This window comes from Rattus rattus, chromosome X, assembly GCF_011064425.1.
Source record: "Rattus rattus isolate New Zealand chromosome X, Rrattus_CSIRO_v1, whole genome shotgun sequence".
Taxonomy (NCBI): Eukaryota; Metazoa; Chordata; class Mammalia; order Rodentia; family Muridae; genus Rattus; species Rattus rattus.
Window position 1 is genome coordinate 76,901,380 of NC_046172.1, and position 23,882 is coordinate 76,925,261.

Genomic DNA, 23,882 nt, shown 5'->3' on the forward strand with positions numbered 1-23,882 from the left:
AAATCTGTCTCCTCATTTTCACCCAATGATTGGATATTCATCATCTTTATTAGCCATTCAGATAATAAAGGGAAATTCATCCACACCTCACCTTTTCTGCCCAATAAAAACTCTTCTCCAAGATAAAATTGAAAAAATTATGACAAGTAAATTACACAGTTTGAGGTATAAATGACAGTCCAACAATTTTTCAATAACCTACAGCATTATGCCATCCATCTAACTTAAATTAATTCTATACCTGAATTATGTCATGGTTGCAGATTGTATACCATCTGAAAACTATACTCTCCAATCTATGTCCTCTCTCTCAATGCTAAATAACTTGGGTTGGACTACGAGACTACACCAAGTTTTCAACCCTGTCACAAACCCCAGAACAAAAATATTACATGAACATATAAGGAGCACAAAACCTAGCATCCAAAACTTAAAGAATTTATAGTGACAGCTGATCACCTGGACAGTCCCTCAGTCCACAATACATTGGAGCATCAATCTGTAACCTTCTGGCCCACAACCAATTGATAGACCTTGTGAAACAAGAATTATGAAGGACTATCTTATTCTGTCTTGACAGAACTAAGAAGTCAACGCTCCTGTATCTTGTGTCCGCTCCTGTATCTTGTGTCTTCTCATGGACAGTATAGATCTGCGGAAGAAATAGACAATTTCTTCCCAGTGACTACATTGCCACAATAAACAACCTTGCATGGAGATGCTCAGGATCTTCTTTGAACCCTCTTCTAGAAAGGGGGTGGTGTCAGGAGAAGATATGTCTCAGCATCAAATGATCAAATAACATTACACATCACATTCTGTGGATCTCTGACATTTTTGAAATCTCTCTATCTATGCAAATTATGCCTAAACTGTTAAGCCTTAACTACACTCAGTCCTCTCTAATTGAAATATTTTGGAAACAGTCTTTCAATTAATTCAGACCTATGAGTTTCCTATGCCACCTTTAACTACTATCGCTTAATCACTTAAAAAGTTTGTAATAGTAACTATAGGAGGACTGGATCTATGTTTCATATTCTTAACTCTTTGTTGCAATAAAAGAAATTTGTACCAATAAAAACCTTACATCTATCTGTATCACAATCAAAAATAAATTCTGTACCAATATCAGAAATTAACTTTGTAACAATTATAAATGTTTCTATCAATGTAAGATACAGCTATGAAATGTTTTGTTCAAGAGTAAATTTGATAACCTCTTCCTATTTGCCTGTTTCTCTCATTTCTATATTACTATATCCTCCTTCACTCTTCCACCCATCCCTGCCTTACTTACAAAGGAAGGATAAAGAAGAGGAAAGAAAAGGGAGAAATCCCTGAGTTTAATCTCCCTTTTTTTCTCCCTGTTCAAAGCTACATATTTAAAGAATGCTTTAAAATGACAACTTATCTTTAATTCATAAAATAACCAAAACCATCCATCTCAACTTAAGTGATGGGGACTATGATCTTGTTTTGTCTGCTTCGAGCTGAATTGGAGCAAAGAATTCCCTTCTGGGGGACCAAAGAGAAATAGGAAAATTAGCTTTGTCAAAGTTGAGCTAGTTGGCAATATTTGCCTTCCATTAATTTTGTGATGAAAAAGTTCATTGCTTAGCTGACATCTTGACTATGACATTCTAAATGGCTGCATAGGTGAGCTAGCTATTCTGGAATAGTTCAGAAAGCAAGTCCTAATAAGAAGCAGAATTTATGTAGTTGTGGTAAAATAAAACAAGGAACAGGAATGGAAAGTCCCAGAATCTCAATATCCCAGCGTGTGAGTCTTGTCAGGGCTGGCTTTTACTTTTTTCATCCTATAGTACACAAAAATTACAAGTAACATATAGTTCTGACATTCATAAAGAGCATGCGGGGTTCATAGATTGGTTAATGAAGATCAATAAAGAAAAATGACTGCCTTTTTTTCAGAGGTTAGTTTTATCACATAATCAGACTGCAATATAAAATCCTATATATACTATATTAAATGATGGCATAACATAACTAATTATGAGAACTTTGTACCCAATAAGTGTTATTGGCTGTGTATAGGCACATTAGTCTCAGCCTGTTCAAGAGCTGTCTCCATAGACAGAGACATATACATTACATTAATACATCACCTATTTTGTTGATCGTTTTAGTCTCCCTTTTCTTCTCCATCACCATGGTCTTCAGGAGGTCTCCCTTTGTCATGTCTGATTTTAGTTAACATGTAAGGAATCCAGTGCTATTCTTTTCATATGGAAATATAAGCATAACCCCTCTCCTAGCATAACATATTTCCTATTTTCCATTCTGATGTCAGAATATCTTTAATATGAACAGGCTGGTTTAGTTCAGTAGTTTTTTTTTCTTACTACAACCCTATGTCTTTAAGCAGCTGTAGTGTTTTGTTCATTAACATTTAAAATTTTAAGGTTAATACAGCACTATATAATCTATCTTTGGGGTTTTTTGTTATCCCCTTTTGTCTGTTAAGCATCTCCTTGAGAGTTCAATTAGGTCTTTCCACAATCACTTGTACTGTAGGATTATGTGATATTGATATGCCTGCAACATGTATATGTTAAAAAAAAACTGCTTCATCTTATTAGAGATATATGCCAGACCATTGTCTATTTTAGTTTGTAGGGGTATTCCCATAATGACCACAACTTCTAACAAATATGTAATTACAGAATCAGCCTTTTATGACACTAAGGAAGTTACCCATTGAAATCCTGAATATCTGCCTATAGTATGATGCACATATTTTAGTTTACCAAACTCTGTAAAATGGAAGACACCCATTTGCCAAATGGCACGTCTTTGAGTACTGATAGAGTTAGTTCTTGTTAGTTCTTGGGGTTTGGTTATATAATGAGCAAGTAGGACATTGCCTCACAATTGTCTTGGTTTGTTGCCAAGTTATAGAGAATTCTTTTTTTTTGACCCAATTGTTAAGATATAATTGCCCACTTAAACATACAAAGCCCGGAACCATCCATCCCTTGAGAATATTAATAACAACCTGTAAATACACAGAGCAGAATCTTAACATCATCTGCCATCTTGTCCTGCCACGGCTTCTCTGCCCCTCTCTCCCTCCTGTCTCTTCCTCTCTCCCTTAGTCTCTTCTTCTTCCTTCAAATTTCTCTCCTGCCCATCCTTCCTTCTCCTCCAATGACAGGCCTCCTTCTATCCTGTACCTGCCATTCACCAGTACTTTACAAATTCAATGGAGAGGTGGTTCTGGTGAAGTCACCTGAGTTCTGAGTCCTTGACTAGGCAGCTTTCCTTGGGGAAGTGGAATTAGCATCAAAATACAGATAACTTCAGGGCAAACCACAACATTTCCCCCATTTTATCCAGTTAAAAAGCCTTTTCACTTATTATATAAATTGAGTACAATTGTTACCATTCTAAAATTTATGAAGCATATGATATTCTCAAAACCCAGTCAATCACTATATCAGTTAAACAGAACATTTAGTTATCCATTCCAGCTTAAGAAATGCTTACAATCTGTATTATATCTTGGCTAGCTTGTATACTATCTAATAACTATCCAATAAAATATTTATATTTAAGTTAAACAGCCTGATAGACTATGAGACTGTAATGTCTTCAACCCCATCAGAAATCTAAGAATGACCAAATATAGGAAACCTAACACAGCTGCCAGAACTGAGAGGTTGTAGAGACAAATCTCCACTAGCACAGTCCCCTGTTAGCAACATGTGAGCGCAAGTCTTCAGCCGTCTGGCCCAAAATCAACTGACAGACTCTTGAAATGCAGATTTTGAAGGGCTGATCACCCTGTCTTGGCAGGGTTTATCAGTCAACTATACTGCATAATTTGTCCTTTTCTGGACAGTATTAGTCTGCAGATGAAACAGGCAGTTTTGTCCAGTGGCTGCCTAGCCACAAAGTATTGTGTCACCTGGAGGTAGAGATGTTCACATTCTTCATTAAATCCACCAAAGGGTAACTGTTAGGAGCAGATATGTCTCAACAAAAGATAAATAACTTTAAATCTCAAATTTTGTGGATTTCTGACGTTTTTGAAAACCATCTACCTATAGAAGACAATCTGTACTGTTGTCCTTATATCTTAATAATATCTTGAAAGCACTTTCACAACGTCAGTAGTATGTTTGCTATTTGGCCCTTAACTCACATGTGTAATCAACTCAGAAAATTTTAATGACATCAATAGAAGGACTGGCTCTAAACCTTGTACCTTTAAACTTTTAGCAAATAAATTCTACATCAAAGCAAAGATATGATTTTAGCTTAGTTAACAAATGAGATTACGACTGTATAACTCAATCTACCTAATTCCTCACTGTTAAATTACAACCAATTTTAAGTACTTCATAAAAAAAACCTTTAGAATAACCACTTTCAGCCCCCCCCAAAGTCCAGGGAATTGGGGCAACGACTCCTCTATAACTTCTTCAAGCTGTACATGGGCGTTGAGATGTCCTTGGGGGTAGGGGGTAGGAAGACTGAAACAAATGCTGTAGCTGATGTGTCCTGATTGGTTCCAGCTGAAAGGCCTTGAGACCAGGAATCCAATTAGGCACACTCTATAAAATACAACTCTCAAGACAAACGTTTAGAATCCAGATATCTTTTTGTTTGATTCTCCTAAATAAATTTTTCAGGCGGTCTACCTCTATCAAATCTGATCAGTATGACTCTGTGAGGTTTCCAGAGCCTAATCACACTTTCTAAAAACACAAAGACAAAATCTTTTCCCCAAAATACTGTGTTCCTTAGTGTGAAACCAGAAAAGCTTGTATCTTGAACTCTCTCCCAGAGTAATAATATAACCATAAAACTCAAAGTCACACCCATCATGAAGATTAAACAATTTTTAAAAAGGAAGTAAGCTAAACAATGAGCCTGATAGGCTTTTGTACTCTGTGATATCAGGAAATTAACCCAAAATTTCTGCGGAGCCCACATTAAGAGAATACGAGCTCCCTGTTGTGGTAGATATCAAAAGTAATCAAACCCTCGCTAGCCGGCATCAACGAGCCATATGGCCTTTAGCTGAGTAATTCATAAAACAAACAAAATACCTTTTATCAATTCCAGTATCAATAAACAACACATCAAACCAGGACTTTAGCCCAAAATAACTCAATCTGTCAAACTCTCTGCCGAGTCACAGATTTTATTTAACATAAAAACTTCTATAATATATGCCTGCATTCACTCTCCCTGGTGTTACAGACATTTATCACAACTCTCTACTTGGAGTTAGTGACCAATTTTTCCCTAAGTTTCGAACCATAGATGAAATTCCCAAATGATTCCACCACGTTATTCGGGTAATCTCTGTACTCTCCTTAAAACAAACGTAAACACCTTCTATTAATTCTAAAACCAACAAAAAACTTAAAACTCAGGACTTTAGCCCAAAATATATCCATCTGTTAAGGTCTCTACCCAGAGCCACAGATTTTCCTTTAACCTTAATAACTTCTACAATATATGCCTGCATTCACTCTCCCTGGTGTTACAGACATTTATCACAACTCTCTACTTGGAGTTAGTGACTAATTTTTCCCTATCTAAGTTCTGAACCGTGGATGAAAATCCCCACCTGATTCAGGTAATCTCTTTACTCTCTTCTTTCTAAAAACAAACTCAATCACCTTTTAATAATACCTGTAATTAAGAAGTAGCTTGTCTAACTAGGATTTCAACCCAAAATTCCCATGGAGCCCACATTAAAAAGAATATGAGTATCCTGAAAGACTTTCTAAACAACTTTCTTTAAAAAGCAGTTTTTAATCTCTAACTATCTGATCTGCCATTACTTCTCACACAGCAGGGGACCTACAGCCTGCCAGCCCAGGTGGCTTCTTCCCCATTTCCTTGTTTGAATTCCCTTGCTTAAGACATCACATGACTTAACATGGCGCCGGCCTCCTCTTACTTAGAACATAAAAACGTTCTCTCAACTCTCAGGATTACTCGTGGATTCTTGCCCATCATTTTGGATTGCCTTCTGTTGTTGTAAAAATATAAAAATAAAAAAAGTATGTTTGTCTTTTACCTGCTAGGTCTGCACTGCGGTGCTCAAGGTATCTGCTAGATATCTTGGCGGACACACATCTCAGCCGCACACTTTCTTACACTCAAACCCTCACATAAAAGAACACACAACACAATAATCTTTGACCAAATTGGTAAGATATAATTGCCCACTTAAACATACAAAGCCCGGTACCATCCATCCCTTGAGAATATTAATAACAACCTGTAAATACACAGAGCAGAATCTTAACATCACCTGCCATCTTGTCCTGCCACGGCTTCTCTTGAAAATTCTTTTTTTAAACCTTTGCTTTTATCATGTAGTTTTTTTATGGAATTCTGAAGATTCCAGTACACTTCTTATCAATAGTTAGTCAATTTCATTATTAACTTGCCCCAGAGAGCCAGGTACACCTGTATGTGATGTTATGTGTGTTATATGTAGTGGATAACTCATATTTCTAAGCATTTGTTTTAGCTGAATAGTGACATCAATTTAGAATCATCTTGAATAAGTTTAGCAGTCTCTTTGTGTAACACAAGCCCTTCTGCGTATTGAGTCAGTTAATAAGAGACTCTTGAATATCTGATGACACCATGCATATTGCCTACAATTCAGATACTTGAACTGACTTACAAGGATTCTCAGCCACCTTACTTACATCTTCTGATTTGTGTCCTACTTTTCCTGATATATTGGCATCAGTGTAAAATGTAGGACCTACAGATAATGGAATTCCTTTTATTGTATGAGAGAATCTAATTATTTATTTTATGAAATGAAATAGCTTGCATTTAGGGTATCTGTTATTAATCTGTCCTGCCCCAGCTAGCGGGGACCCAGTTATTTGTGGGGGTCGAGGGGTACCCATACCTGCGGGAGAAAGGGCGAGAAAGAGGAGCGAGACCAAGCAGTGTCCTTGTCAAGGTCTGTTTATTGAGAGGAATGTCCAGCATTTAAAGCTCTGAAGCAGGAATTGAAGCAGGAACTGAAGCTTAGGGCGGGGGGAAGTGCCCAAGGACATAAGGTGAATCATTAAACTGCAAGATATTCTCCTTAGACAAGGAGGAAACAGTCTTCCAGGACATGTTCTTTCGTTGAAAAGGTCAAGCCCTTCTCAGGAATCTGACTAGTCCAGCAGTTTCGTTCTCGACACTGTCCCAATACTCTTTGCCAATGTTCATATGGTGCCCATAACATGGCCATCTCTGCATTAGGAAAAGGTACCAAAATTTCAGCTGGATCCATTCCAATTATTGTTGATGTTTCATTTTTCCATTTAATATCAATTCAGAGATCTTCTCAATGTAGTGTTTTAGCTTTTACTCTGTTTATGTGATAAAATATCTATTCTAAGATATAATCTTCCCTCTGCATGAGAACTCCTGTAGGTGAAAGAGTAGAAGGCAAGATGACTAAGATGCAGGTCATCTTGGGATCAATATGATCTAGATGTGTATCCTCCAATTTCTTTTCTACATGAGCTCGCTCCTTCTCTGCCTCTGGTGATAATTTTCTGTGGCTATTTAAGTCTTTATCACGTAATAAGGTTTGAAATAAATTGCTTAGCTCTTCAGTGGCTAAGTCAATCACAGGCCACAACCAGTTAATATTTCACAGTAGGTTTTGAAAATCATTATGGGTCATTAATTTGTTTCTTCTGATTTGCACCTATTGTGCCCTAACCTTTTGCAGACCTATTCTATAACCTAGATAATTAATAGGATCCCCTCTTTGTATTTTTTGGAGATTGTATTTTACAATCTCCAGCAAGACTGTTTTTATTTGTTTGTTTTGTTTTACTTCATCAAATATTCTTCCATTCCAGAATATTCATATCTGGATCAACCAACAAGATGTCATCTCCTGCAACTCCTCCTCCACCCCTCCTCTTCCTGTCTTGCCCAGAAAAACCTGCCTTCTCATTTTTTGCCCAGAGATTGGCTATGTGTCATCTTTACTCACCAATTAGACAATTAAGGGAAAATTTTCTACATGTTTGTTTGTATTTAAGAGAGGGTGTTGTGTAATCCAAACTGGCCTCAAACAATCTAAGAAAGTTAATGTGGTTTTGGTCCTAATTCTTTCTCTTCCACCTCCCAAATTCTAGGTTAACAGACATTTATAACCATACCTGATTTAAGTTAGTAAGTTTTGATGAAGTTTGTTAAATAATTGTTAATTGATATATAGAGCATGTAAAAGACTATAAAAGCTCAGACAAACTGCACAGGTTCACTAAGGTGTAGGTTTTCAAGTATTTTGGAACAATTTGAGAAAAATGAACTTCAAATTGCAGTTATATTTTTCTTTTAAAAATTGATTTTACTTTTTTTTCAGATCTATTTCTTTACTTACATTTCAAACGTTATTCCCCTTCCCAGTTTCCTGTCCATAAGCCCCCATTCCCTCCCTTCCACCTTCCCAATCCAGGTATTCTGCCTATACATCCCCTTTATTGCCCCCCACATATATATCAAAAATCAGAAAAGAGTATGCCATGAATGCATAAAATATGTGCAGATAGGATATCTTACCACTTACTATAATAGAATAAGTACAAATCCAGTTTTTAAAATTTATACATATTAACATATATAAACCTAGCCAGGGACTAGTTGCATTGGTATCTGAAACACTTAAATATAAAAGATGCAGAATTAAAAAAATAATGATAAAATATAGCACAGAATTTATTGCACGTTTATAATAATAACATAGTTATTTCCAATTTCTATTTCTGTGAATGAACTAAAATGTGAAAACTGTCTGCTAAAAATATGTCTCCTATGACCCAAACTTTCTCTTTGTGTAGTTTGTCTCTGTAGGATACAGCGTATCACAGTGGAATCATCAGAGCCCAATTCTCCCAACAAAGCAAACACTGAATATCTGAACACACCAGAAAAGCAAATTCTAGATTTAAAATTACATTTGAAGTACTTGCCTAGGAAGCACAAGGCCCTCGGTTTGGTCCCCAGCTCCGAAAAAAAGAACCAAAAAAAAAAATCACATTTGAACATGATGATGGAGGACTGCAAGAAAGACATAAAGAACTCTCTTAGAGAAACACAGGAAAACATAATAGAGAGGAATCACAAAAATCCGTGAAAGAATTCGAGGAAAACATGATCAAACAGGCGAAGCAATTAAAATGGAAATAGAAGCAATACAAAGGGAGACAACCCTGGATATAGAAAACCAAAGGAAGAGACAAGGAGCCGAAGATACAAGCATCACCAACAGAATACAAGAGATAGAAGAGAGAATCTCAGGAGCAAAAGATTCTGTAGAAATCATCTACACAACAGTCAAAGATAATATAAAAGGAAAAGGTACTGGTCCAAAACATACAGGAAATCCAGGACTCAATGAGAAGATCAAACCTAAGGATAATAGATATAGAAGAGAGTGGAGAGTCCTAGCTCAAAGGACCAGTAAATATCTTCAACAAAATCACAGAAGAAAACTTCCCTAACCTAAAGAAAGAGATGCCTATAAACGTACAAGAAGCCTACAGAACTCCAAATAGATTGGACCAGAAAAGAAGATCCCCCCTTCACATAATAGTCGAAAACCAAATGCACAAAATAAAGAAAGAGTATTAAAAGCAGTAAGGGAAAAAGGTCAAGTAACATATAAAAGCAGACCTATCAGAATCATGCCGGACTTCTCACCAGAGACTATGAATGTGAGAAGATCCTGGACAGATGTCATACAGACACTAAGAGAACAAAAAATGCCAGCCCAGGTTACTGTATCCTGCAAAACTCTCAATTAACATAGATGAAGAAACCAAGATATTCCATGACAAAACCAAATTTACACAATATCTTTCTACAAATCCAGCCCTACAAAGGATAATAAATGGCAAAGCCCAACATGAGGCAAGTTACACCCAAGAAAACGCAAGAAACTCATCGTCTTGACAAAAAAACAAAGAGAAGAAAAGCACACAAACATAATCTCACATCCAAATACGAATATAACAGGAAGCAACAATCACTATTCCTTAATATCTCTCAATATCAATGGTCTTAACTCAACAATAAAAAGACATAGATTAACAAAATGGATATGCAATGAGGACCCTGCATTCTGCTGCCTACAGGAAACACACCTCAGAGACAAAGACAGACACTACCTCAGAGTGAAAGGCTGGAAAACAACTTTCCAAGAAAATTATCTGAAGAAGCAAGCTGGCATAGCCATTCTAATATCGAATAAAATCAATTTTCAACTAAAAGTCATCAAAAAAGATAAGGAAGGACACTTCATATTCCTCAAAGAAAAAATCCACCAGGATGAACTCTCAATCCTAAATATCTATGCCCCAAATACAAGGGCACCTACATACATAAAAGAAACCTTACTAAAGCTCAAAGCACACATTGTACCTTACACAATAATAGTAGCAGATTTCAACATCCCACTCTCATAAATGGACAGATCATGGAAACAGAAATTAAACAGAGACATAGACAGACAAAGAGAAGTCATGAAACAAATGGACTTACCTGATATTTATAGAACATTCTATACTAAAACAAAAGGATATACCTTCTTCTCACTACCTCATGGTACTTTCTCCAAAATTGACCTTATAATTGGTCATAAAACAGGCCTCAATAGATACAGAAAGATAGAAATAATCCCATGTGACCTATCAGACCACCATGGGCTAAAGCTGGTCTTCAACAACAATAAGGGAGGAATGCCCACATATACATGGAAGTTGAACAATGCTCTACTCAATGATAACCTGGTCAAGGAAGAAATAAAGAAAGAAATTAAGGACTTCACAGAATTTAATGAAAATGAAGGTACAACATACCCAAAATTATGGGACAGAATGAAAGCTGTGCTAAGGGGAAAACCCATAGCTCTGAGTGCCTGCAGAAAGAAACAGCTCTCCTGCTTCTCAGGCATATATTAGCAGCTTGACCACACACCTAAATGCTCTAGAACAAAAGAAGCAAATAAACCAAGGAGGAGTAGAAGGCAGGAAATAATCAAACTAAGAGCTGAAATCAACCAAGTAGAAACAAAAAGGACCATAGAAAGAATCAACAGAACCAAAAGTTGGTTCTTTGAGAAAATCAACAAGATAGATAAACCCCTAGCCAGACTAACAAGAGGACACAGAGAGTGTGTCCAAATTAAGAAAATCAGAAATGAAAAGGGAGACATAACTACAGATTCAGAGGAAATTCAAAAAATCATCAGATCTTACAATAAAAACCTATATTCAACAAAACTTGAAAATATGCAGGAAATGGACAATTTCCTAGACAGATACAAGGTACTGAAATTAAATCAGGAACAGATAAACCATTTAAACAACACTATAACTCCTAAGGAAATAGAAGCAGTCATAAAAGTTCTCCAAACCAAAAAGAGCCCACGTCCAGATGGGTTCAGTGCCGAATTCTATAAGAACTTCATTGAAGACCCCATACCAATACTATCCAAACTATTCCTCAAAACTGAAACAGATGGAACACTACTGAATTCCTTCTATGAAGCCACAATTATACTTATACCTAAATGACACAAAGACCCAACAAAGAAAGAGAACTTCAGACCAATTTCCCTTAAGAATAGCGACGCAAAAATACTCACGAAAATTTCTGGCAAACCGAATCCAAGAGCACATCAAAACAATCATCCACCATGATCAAGTAGGCTTCAACTCAGGCATGCAGGGATGGTTTAATATACAGAAAACCATCAACGTAATCCATTATATAAACAAATTGAACGATAAAAACCACATGATCATTTCATTAGATGCTGAGAAAGCATTTGACAAAATTCAAAACCCTTTCATGATAAAAGTCCTGGAAAGAATAGGAATTCAAGGCCCATACCTAAACATAATAAAAGCCATATACAGCAAACCAGTAGCTTACACTAAACTAAGTGGAGAGAAACTTGAAGCAATCCTACTAAAATCAGGGAGTATAAACAGTTCTCTGCACCCAAATCCCGTGGGAGGGAGAGCTAAACCTTCAGAGAGGCAGACACGCCTGGATAGGCAGAGCAGACGTCTGAACTCCCGCCACGCCAATGACGCCAGAGGAAAACACCAAACGCCATCTGGAACCCTGGTGCACGGAGGCTCCAGGAAAGGGCAGCACAGATCTTCCTGGTGGCTGCTGCAGTGGAGAGCTCGTAGGCATCACCCCACAAGCAAACTTGAGCCTTGGGACCACAGCTATGACCAACTTTTCTGCTGCAAGTGACCTGTCTGTTGAACACCAGACACAGGCCCACAGGAACAGCTGAAGACCTGTAGATAGGAAAAACTACACGTCGAAAAACAGAACACTCTGTCCCCAGAACTGACTGAAAGAAAACAGGAAAACAGGTCTACAGCACTCCTGACACACAGGCTTATAGGACAGTCTAGCCACTGTCAGAAATAGCAGAACAAATAAAACTAGAGATAATCTGATGGCGAGAGGCAAGCACAGGAACCCAAGCAACAGAAACCAAGACTACATGGCATCATTGGAGCCCAATTCTCCCACCAAAGCAAACACGGAATATCCAAACACACCAGAAAAGCAAGATCTAGTTTCAAAATCATATTTGATCATGATGCTGGAGGACTTCAAGAAAGACGTGAAGAACTCCCTTAGAGAACAAGTAGAAGCCTACAGAGAGGAATCACAAAAATCCCTGAAAGAATTCCAGGAAAACATAAATAAACAAGTAGAAGACCATAGAGAGGAGTCACAAAAATCCCTGAAAGAATTCCAGGAAAACATAAATAAACAAGTAGAAGCCCATAGAGAGGAGTCACAAAAATCCCTGAAAGAATTCCAGGAAAACACAATCAAACAGTTGAAGGAATTAAAAATGGAAATAGAAGCAATCAAGAAAGAACACATGGAAACAACTCTGGATATAGAAAACCAAAAGAAGAGACAAGGAGCTGTAGATACGAGCTTCACCAACAGAATACAAGAGATGGAAGAGAGAATCTCAGGAGCAGAAGATTCCATAGAAATCATTGACTCAACTGTCAAAGATAATGTAAAGCGGAAAAAGCTACTGGTCCAAAACATACAGGAAATCCAGGACTCAATGAGAAGATCAAACCTAAGGATAATAGGTATAGAAGAGAGTGAAGACTCCCAGCTCAAAGGACCAGTAAATATCTTCAACAAAATCATAGAAGAAAACCTCCCTAACCTAAAAAAAGAGATCCCCATAGGCATACAAGAAGCCTACAGAACTCCAAATAGATTGGACCAGAAAAGAAACACCTCCTGTCACATAATAGTCAAAACACCAAACGCACAAAATAAAGAAAGAATATTAAAAGCAGTAAGGGAAAAAAGTCAAGTAACATATAAAGGCAGACCTATCAGAATTACACCAGACTTTTCGCCAGAAACTATGAAAGCCAGAAGATCCTGGACAGATATCATAGAGACCCTAAGAGAACACAAATGCCAGCCCAGGTTACTGTATCCTGCAAAACTCTCAATTAACATAGATGGAGAAACCAAGATATTCCATGACAAAACCAAATTTACACAATATCTTTCTACAAATCCAGCACTACAAAAAGGATAATAAATGGTAAAGCCCAACATAAGGAGGCTAGCTATACCCTAGAAGAAGCAAGAAACTAATCGTCTTGGCAACAAAACAAAGAGAAGAAAAGCACACAAACATAACCTCACATCCAAATATGAATATAACAGGAAGCAATAATCACTATTCTTTAATATCTCTCAACATCAATGGCCTCAACACCCCAATAAAAAGACATAGATTAACAAACTGGATATGCAACGAGGACCCTGCATTCTGCTGCCTACAGGAAACACACCTCAGAGACAAAGACAGACACTACCTCAGAGTGAAAGGCTGGAAAACAACTTTCCAAGCAAATGGTCAGAAGAAGCAAGCTGGAATAGCCATTCTAATATCAAATAAAATCAATTTTCAACTAAAAGTCATCAAAAAAATAAGGAAGGACACTTCATATTCATCAAAGGAAAAATCCACCAAGATGAACTCTCAGTCCTAAGTATCTATGCACCAAATACAAGGGCAGCTACATACGTAAAAGAAACCTCACTAAAGCTCAAAACACACATTGCACCTCACACAATAATAGTAGGAGACTTCAACACCCCACTCTCATCAATGGACAGATCATGGAAACAGAAATTAAACAGAGACATAGACAGACAAAGAGAAGTCATGAGCCAAATGGACTTAACAGATCTTTACAGAACATTCTATCCTAAAGCAAAAGGATATACCTTCTTCTCAGCTCCTCATGGTTCTTTCTCCAAAATTGACCATATAATTGGTTAAAAAACAGGCCTCAACAGATACAGAAAGATAGAAATAATCTCATGCGTGCTATCGGACCACCACGGCCTAAAACTGGTCTTCAATAACAATAAGGGAAGAATGCCCACATATACGTGGAAATTGAACAATGCTCTACTCAATGATAACCTGGTCAAGGAAGAAATAAAGAAAGAAATGAAAGACTTTTTAGAATTTAATGAAAATGAAGGTACAACATACCCAAACTTATGGGACACAATGAAGCTGTGCTAAGAGGAAAACTCATAGCGCTAAGTGCCTGCAGTAAGAAACAGGAAAGAGCATATGTCATCAGCTTGTCAGCACACCTAAAATCTCTAGAACAAAAAGAAGCAAATACACCCAGGAGGAGTAGAAGTCAGGAAATAATCAAACTCAGAGCTGAAATCAACCAAGTAGAAACAAAAAGGACCATAGAAAGAATAAACAGAACCAAAAGTTGGTTCTTTGAGAAAATCAACAAGATAGATAAACCCTTAGCCAGACTAACGAGAGGACACAGAGAGTGTGTCCAAATTAACAAAATCAGAAATGAAAAGGGAGACATAACTACAGATTCAGAGGAAATTCAAAAAATCATCAGATCTTACTATAAAAAAAGCCTATATTCAACAAAACTTGAAAATCTGCAGGAAATGGACAATTTCCTAGACAGATACAGGTACCAAAGTTAAATCAGGAAGAGATAAACCAGTTAAACAACCCCATAACTCCTAAGGAAATAGAAGAAGTCATTAAAGGTCTCCCAACCAAAAAGAGCCCAGGTCCAGACGGTTTAGTGCAGAATTCTATCAGACCTTCATAGAAGACCTCATACCAATATTATCCAAACTATTCCACAAAATTGAAACAGATGGAGCACTACCGAATTCCTTCTATGAAGCCACAATTACTTATACCTAAACCACAAAAAAGACCCAACAAAGAAAGAGAACTTCAGACCAATTTCCCTTATGAATATCGATGCAAAAATACTCAATAAAATTCTGGCAAACTAAATCCAAGAGCACATCAAAACAATCATCCACCATGATCAAGTAGGCTTCCTCCCAGGCATGCAGGGATGGTTTAATATATGGAAAACCATCAATGTGATCCATTATATTAACAAACTGAAAGAACAAAACCACATGATCATTTCATTTGCTGGTGAGAAAGCATTTGACAATATTCAACACACCTTCATGATAAAAGTCCTGGAAAGAATAGGAATCCAAGGCCCATACCTAAACATAGTAAAAGCCATATACAGCAAACCAGTTGCTACCATTAAACTAAATGGAGAGAAACTTGAAGCAGTCCCACTAAAAATCAGGGACTAGACAAGGCTGCCCACTCTCTCCCCTACTTATTCAATATAGTTCTTGGAAGTTCTAGCCAGAGCAATCAGACAACAAAAAGGAGGTCAAGGGGATACAGATCGAAAAGAAGAAGTCAAAATATCACTATTTGCAGATGATATGATAGTATATTTAAGATCCCAAAAGTTCCACCAGAGAACTACTAAAGCTGATAAACAACTTCAGCAAAGTGGCTGGGTATGAAATTAACTCAAATAAATCAGTAGCCTTCCTCTACACAAAGGAGAAACAAGCTGAGAAAAAAATTAGGGAAACGACACCCTTCATAATAGATCCAAATAATATAAAGTACCTCGGTGTGACTTTAACCAAGCAAGTAAAAGATTTGTACAATAAGAACTTCAAGACTCTGAAGAAAGAAATTGAAGAAGACCTCAGAAGATGGAAAGATCTCCCATGCTCATGGATTGGCAGGATTAATATAGTAAAAATGGCCATTTTACCAAAAGCGATCTACAGATTCAATGCAATCCCCATCAAAATACCAATCCAATTCTTCAAAGAGTTAGACAGAACAATTTGCAAATTCATCTGGAATAACAAAAAACCCAGGATAGCTAAAACTATCCTCAACAATAAAAGGACTTCAGGGGGAATCACTATCCCTGAACTCAAGCAGTATTACAGAGCAATAGTGATAAAAACTGCATGGTATTGGTACAAAGACAGACAGATAGACCAATGGAACAGAATTGAAGACCCAGAAATGAACCCACACACCTATGGGCACTTGATTTTTGATAAAGGAGCCAAAACCATACAATGGAAAAAAGATAGCATCTTCATCAAATGGTGCTGGTTCAACTGGAGGTCAACATGTAGAAGAATGTAGATCAATCCATGCTTATCACCCTGTACAAAGCTTAAGTCCAATTGGATCAACGATCTCCACATCAAACCAGATACACTCAAACTAATAGAAGAAAAACTAGGGAAGCATCTGGAACACACGGGCACTGGAAAAAATTTCCTGAACAAAACACCAATGGCTTATGCTCTAAGGTCAAGAATCGACAAATGGGATCTCATAAAACTGCAAAGCTTCTGTAAGGCAAAGGACACTGTGGTTAGGACAAAACGGCAACCAACAGATTGGGAAAAGATCTTTATCAATCCTTCAACAGATAGAGGCCTTATATCCAAAATATACAAAGAACTCAAGAAGTTAGACCGCAGGGAGACAAATAACCCTATTAAAAAATGGGGTTCAGAGTCAAACAAAGAATTCACAGCTGAGGAATGCCAAATGGCTGAGAAACACCTAAAGAAATGTTCAACATGTTTGGTCATAAGGGAAATGCAAATCAAAACAACCCTGAGATTTCCTGTCACACCAGTGAGAATGGCTAAGATCAAAAACTCATGTGACAGCAGATGCTGGCAAGGATGCCGATAAGAGGAACACTCCTCCATTGTTGGTGGGATTGTAGACTGGTACACCCATTCTGGAAATCAGTCTGGAGGTTCCTCAGAAAATTGGACATTGAACTGCCTGAGGATCCAGCTATACCTCTTTTGGGCATATACCCAAAAGATGCCCCAACATATAAAAAAGACTTGTGCTCCACTATGTTCATCGCAGCCTTATTTATAATAGCCAGAATCTGGAAAGAACCCAGATGCCCTTCAACAGAGGAATGGATACAGAAAATGTGGTACATCTACACAATGGAATATTACTCAGCTATCAAAAACAATGACTTTATGAAATTCGTAGGCACATGGTCGGAACTGGAAAATATCATCCTGAGTGAGCTAACCCAATCACAGAAAAACACACATGGTATGCACTCATTGATAAGTGGCTATTAGCCCAAATGCTTGAATTAACCTAGATGACTAGAACAAATGAAACTCAAGACGGATAATCAAAATGTGAATGCTTCACTCCATCTTTAAAAGGGGAACAAGAATACCCTTGGCAGGTAATAGAGGGGCAAAGATTAAAAGAGACACAGAAGGAACACCCATTCAGAGCCTGCCCCACATGTGGCCCATGCATATACAGCCATCCAATTAGACAAGATGGATGAAGCAAAGAAGTGCAGGCCGACAGGAGCCGGATGTAGATCTCTCCGGAGAGACACAGCCAGAATACAGCAAACACAGAGGTGAATTCCAGCAGTAAACCACTGAAGTGAGAATAGGACCCCCGTTGAAGGAATCAGAGAAAGAACTGGAAGAGCTTGAAGGGGCTCGAGACCCCATATGTACAACAACGCCAAGCAACCAGAGCTTCCAGGGACTAAGCCACTACCTAAAGACTCTACATGGACTGACCCTGGACTCTGACCTCATAGGTAGCAATGAATATCCTAGTAAGAGCACCAGTGGAAGGGGAAGCCCTGGGTCCTGCTAATACTGAACCCCCGGGGAACTAGATTGTTGGGGGGGGGGGGCAGGGGGGGTGATGGGGAGGGGGAACACTCGTAAGAAGGGGAGGGGGGGGATTAGGGGGATGTTTGCCCGGAAATCGGGAAAGGGAATAACACTCGAAATATATATAAGAAATACTCAAGTTAATAAACAAAAAATCAAGGAGTATACAAGGCTGCCCACACTCTCCCTACTTATTCAATACAGTTCTTGAAATTCTAGCCAGAGCAATCAGATAACACAAGGAGATCAAAGTGATACAGATGGGAAAAAGAAGTCAAACTATCACTATTTGCAGATGATATGATAGTATATTTAAGTGATCCCAAACGTTCCACCAGAGAACTCCTAAACCTGATAAACACCTTCAGCAAAGTGGCTGGGTATTAAATTAACTCAAATAAATCAGTAGCCTTCCTCTACACAAAAGAGAAACAAGCTAAGAAAGAAATTAGGGAAACGACACCCTTCATAATAATCCCAAATAATATAAAATACCTTGGTGTGACTTTAACCAAGCAAGTGAAATATCTGTGTGATAAGAACTTCAAGCCTTTGAAGAAAGAAATTGAAGAAGACCTCAGAAGATGGAAAGATCTCCCATGCTCATGGATTGGCAGGATTAACATAGTAAAAATGGTCATTTTACCAAAAGCGATTTACAGATTCAATGCAATCCCCATCAAAATACCAATCCAATTCTTCAGAGAGTTAGACAGAACAATTTGCAAATTCATCTGGAATAACAAAAAACCCAGGATAGCTAAAACTATCCTCAACAATATCCGGGGGATTCACTATCCCTGAACTCAAGCAGTATTACAGAGCAATAGTGATAAATCTGCATGGTATTGGTATCGAGACAGACAGAAAGACCAGTGGAATAGAATTGAAGACCCAGAAATGAACCCACACACCTATGGTCACTTGATTTTTGACAAAGGAGCCAAAAGTATCCAATGGAAAAAAGATAGCATTTTCAGCAAATGGTGCCTGTTCAACTAGAGGTCAGAATGTAGAAGAATTCAGATTAATCCATGTTTATCACCATGTACAAAGCTTAAGTCCAATTGGATCAACGATCTCCACATCAAACTAGATACACTCAAACTAGTAAAAGAAAATGTGGGGAAGCATCTCGAACACATGGGTACTGGAGAAAACCTCCTGAACAAAACATCAATGGCTTATGCTCTAAGATCAAGAATCAACAAATGGGATCTCATAAAACTGCCTCCAACACATACACACTGAGGTAAATTTCTTGAACAGAACACCAATGGCTTATGGTTTTAGATCAATAACCATTCTCCTTAGCTGTGGAGTGTAACAATAGTAGAGAGTTCAGAAATCATTCCCATTCCCACTCATCTGCCTGTTGTAATCAATGCTGCAGGTGATGATTACTGTGATCAGTTTTCGGCTGAGGGTGATGAAAACAAGTCACCTGCTCTGCTACCAACTTTTGACACTCAATGTAGATACTGAGTGGCTTCTGCAGGCTCACGTGGAGTCAGTTCAAAGCAAGGTCAATATGTGAACTTTGGAATAAAAACTATTGAGGAAATTAAATCAAAGAAAGTGAAGGGAAAATCCAAGAATCAAAGTGTAGGCTTCACAAGAGTTTCCAGTGTTTTACATCAGCCTCAGCCCAATCCAGGCATTAAGAAAGAGAATATTCAGACTGTTGTGAGGACTGTAACTCTGTCATGCAAACAAGAAGAGCCCTTGGTTAGACTAAGTCTAACTGAGAGACTGGGGAAACAAAAAAAATTCAGTAGATGGTGACAGTGATCCCCCATTAAAGCAAAGTGTTGCACAGAGGCTGGGGGGAAAAAGTGGAAGCACCAGAAACTAACATTGATGAAGCACCAAAGAAAGAGACAGTTAGTAAAGCTGGTGAGATCCACAGGAAGTCATGGGAAGAAATTCTTCTTGAAAGAGCTAGTCAGTAACCTGGTGAATTTCAACCTAAATGGAAGATTCAGGAGATGACGATTCTCCATCAGGAACAAAGAGTTCCTCTTCTGTACAGATCAAAACCTTCTCTGAGGTCCAGGCTGAAAAGAAACATTGGCAGCAGGAAATTGAAAGACAGAAATCCCCCCCCAAAAAAAACAAAAACAAAAACAAAAACAAAAACAATGATACATGTTGTCTCATGCTAATGGAAGATACTGAAGTGAAAAAGACAGTGAGTCTGTGGACTGTTGTTATTTGCAAAAGACAACCCGAAGAAGAACCTGCAGGCAGAACCAGGCCTATGCAGGAAGTGCATATTAAGACACTAGAGGAAATTAAGCTGGAAAGGGCCCTGAGGGTGCAGCAAAGCTCTAAGAGGAGTGGCAACTACCACTTCAAGCTGAGGGTGCCCCAGGGGCAAAGAGGTTGCTCTGCATCACCAAAAGAGCAGGTGCAAGAGAAGAGAAAATACTTGGAACTTGAAGACAGTGGTGACACTCTTATTCACACCGCTCTGAGAAGGAGTGTGTGACGTCTCATTAATGAGACTTCAGATGATACCATAAGTGATCCTACAAAACTTCCAGTTGACAGATGTGACATGTTCAAAGTAAAACACACACAGAGACAACAAGAGAGAGGTGTATCATGAAATGAAAAGACAGCCTTGTCATCTATGAGGGAAGATGAGGCTTCTTACTATATCTGAGTGGTGGGGAAGCTGGTGTTCTCTGCTGTATCAAGCATCACTTAGCACCTGGTAAAATGGCTCCCCAAGGAGTCATCCCAGAAAGGGGAGATAGTGACCTCTGGGATTGTAAATTCAATACTACATGTGAAGTGTGCAGCACAGACTTTGGAAAAAAGGAGTAAAGCCAAACCCAAAGTAAATGTGAAGCCATCTGTGATCAAAGTTGTCTCTACCCCCAAATTGGCTCCCAAAAGCAAGGCTATGGAGATTCAGTCTGCTGTTATGGCAGCTAGGAAGCAGCCGCTCAGCTCCAGCAGTGTCCAGCAGGAAAGCCTCACCAAGAAAGCAGCTGTGGCTGTTGTTCCACTCCTCTTCAAGGACAATTCTGCCACCATGTCTGAGACAGAGAAACCAAACGAAAGTTCTGTGCTGTCTTCAGCCCAAGCTTCATCGGAATCCTTGCTCCCCGACGGATCTGGCCCTTCCTCATCCCAGATGGCAACAAAACCTCACCAACTGAGCTCTTCCTCATAGGAAAAGCCTCCATTCTCTGTGGAAGATGATTTTGAGATACTAATATGGGAAATTTCAGGAGAGGATTTAGAATCTGAAATCGACTTGGATCCTGGGAAAGATGAAGGTGACCTTCTGCTTGAGCTCTCAGAGATGATTTACAGCTGAAGGTGAATGGGGGATAATGAGGACACTTGAAAAAATAAAACTCACCAGAAACTGGACTTATTTTCATCTATTTACCTGAGACGATAATTTCGTTGAGTCTCAAATTCTACCCAAATCAAAAGTTCACCTATGAAATACCTGTGTGTGTCCTAGATTCCCCGGGGTCAGATCTTTTATAACCCTTGATAACCATTTTGTCCATTTGATGCCATTGTTCAGCATCCTTGAGAAGAATGTTCTGTAGTCCTCTTCCCTCCACATGAGACTGAGCTCCAAATGAAACAGTGCATGAGAACTCAGTGGTCCTTGAGGTATTTGTCATTGTGTGCTAGCTTCTCCTTCTGTATTTATTTATGTATTGTCTTAATTTTATCAGAGTATAAAATGAAGACAGCTGCTAACCATTGTGGATCAAATGTCATGCTACAACTAAACAAAAGATTCACTGAGGCTATGTTAAATTGTATATCTTTTAAAAGGTATTTGGAGATTCATATAAGCTGTAAAGAGGAGGCTGCTGGGGAACTTGAGATATGGACATAACTCTGGACCTGGTCTTGTTGTGTTAACTGCTCCATAAGCGTCTGAGGAGCAATAGCTAATTTATTGTTACTGTAATTTTTAAAGGCTTCAAAGTGTCTCTGGGGTCCCCTGAAACTAAGTTTCTATTTGTGGGATTCCATGTATTCTGTATAAGAGATGGTGACATGACTAGAAATTCTTTTTTTAGTTTGAAAATTTTCCCTTCAATACCTTTATCTTACTGGCATTGAATTATTACACAGACAGAAAATTGGTAATTTTTAAAAAATTTCTACCTCTTCCAGGAAACTCCTCTTCCTTGGTATTTATTTGATGTGCTTTAATCATGGGAGGGGGGAGAAAACCTCAAGCTGCCAGTATTGATCAACAGACTATAGCAGTACATTGGGCTGTACTGTCATAGGGATAGCAAGATGCTCTGTGGTGTATTGTACACCTCCAGTTTCTTCATTTTTGGATTGAATTTTCTTCTCTTAATCTTGGTCTTCATATCACCTCAAGGTTTGGACTTGTGAAAGAACAAGTCTGATGAGGAAAATAGTCTTGAAATGAGACCCTGTACAGAATTGGTGGAAGGAAGCAAAGGACTTGTTCATTGTAATATTTGTTGTAGGTAATCAGTTTGTTTCACATAGGGAAATCCTGCATCACCTGTCATGTTGACTCTCAAGGACCTGCTGTTGTAAGCAGCTTACCAAGAGTTGAAGTTCATCTTGCCTTGTTAGGAATATGGAAAAGGACAAAAGTCACAGGACTGCCAGTTCAGTTGGGAAGTTCTGGATGATTCTGGACATACAAAAATGACTTGCAGTTTCTGTATAGACACTTTTAACAATCCATCTTCAGCAGACTGAATGTTGTATGATAGTCCTTCTCCACAGCAGAGGTGGAAGGTTCTGGTTTCACCACACATTTTATAAACACATTTCCTTTTTTGAATTGACCTATAGATTATAGTTCTCTTTTGTGTATAACCTTTATTCTTTTGTTTAAAAAAGTCTGTTCATATTTAGTGCCCTGTATTAGGCATTGATTTGTGTTCAGCATTATTTGAACTATTTGTCATTAGTAAAAGAGAAATACTTATTTGTGTTTTAAATAAAACTGATATAGGAAATACTTAGTTCCTATCATTATAACTCAATAAAGCAAAATAAAATAAAATAAAGTTGGAAAGTTTTTGTAAGACAAAGGATTCTATCATTAGGACAAAATGGCAACCAACAGATTGGGAAGAGATCTTTACCAATCCTACATACAATAGAGAGATAATAGCCAATATATACAAAGAACTCAAGAAGTTAGACTCCAGAGATTCAAATAACCATGTTAAAAATGGGGTACAGAGCTAAAGAAAGAATTCTCAGCTGAGGAATATTGAATGACTGAGAAGAACCTAAAGAAATGTTCAACATCTTAGTCATCAGGGAAATTCAAATCAAAACAACCCCGAGATTCCACTTCAGACCAGTCAGAATGGCTAAAACCAAAACTCAGGTGACAACACATGTTGGTGAGGATGTGAATAAAGAGGAACTCTCCTCCATTGTTGGTGGGATTGCAAGCTGGTACAACTACTCTGGAAATCAGTATGGAGGTTCCTCAGAAAATTGAACATTACACTAACTGAGGACCCAGCTATACCTCTCCTGGGCATATATCCAGATGGTTCTGCAGAATAGATCAAAGACACATGTTCCACTATGTTCATAACATCCCTATTTATAATAGCCAGAAGCTAGAAAGAACCCAGATGTCATTCAGCAGCAGAGGAATGGATACAGAAAATATGTTCCATCTATACAATGGAGTACTACATAGCTGTTAAAAACAATGACATCATGAAATTCACAGGCAAATGGATGGA

The 23,882-nt window shown here is 38.1% G+C and overlaps 1 pseudogene; it reads left to right on the plus strand.

Moving 5' to 3' along the window:
* LOC116888005 overlaps nt 1–21,472 on the plus strand; it is a 35,402-nt pseudogene extending 13,930 nt beyond the window's left edge.
* The last annotated feature ends 2,410 nt before the right edge of the window (nt 21,473–23,882 follow it).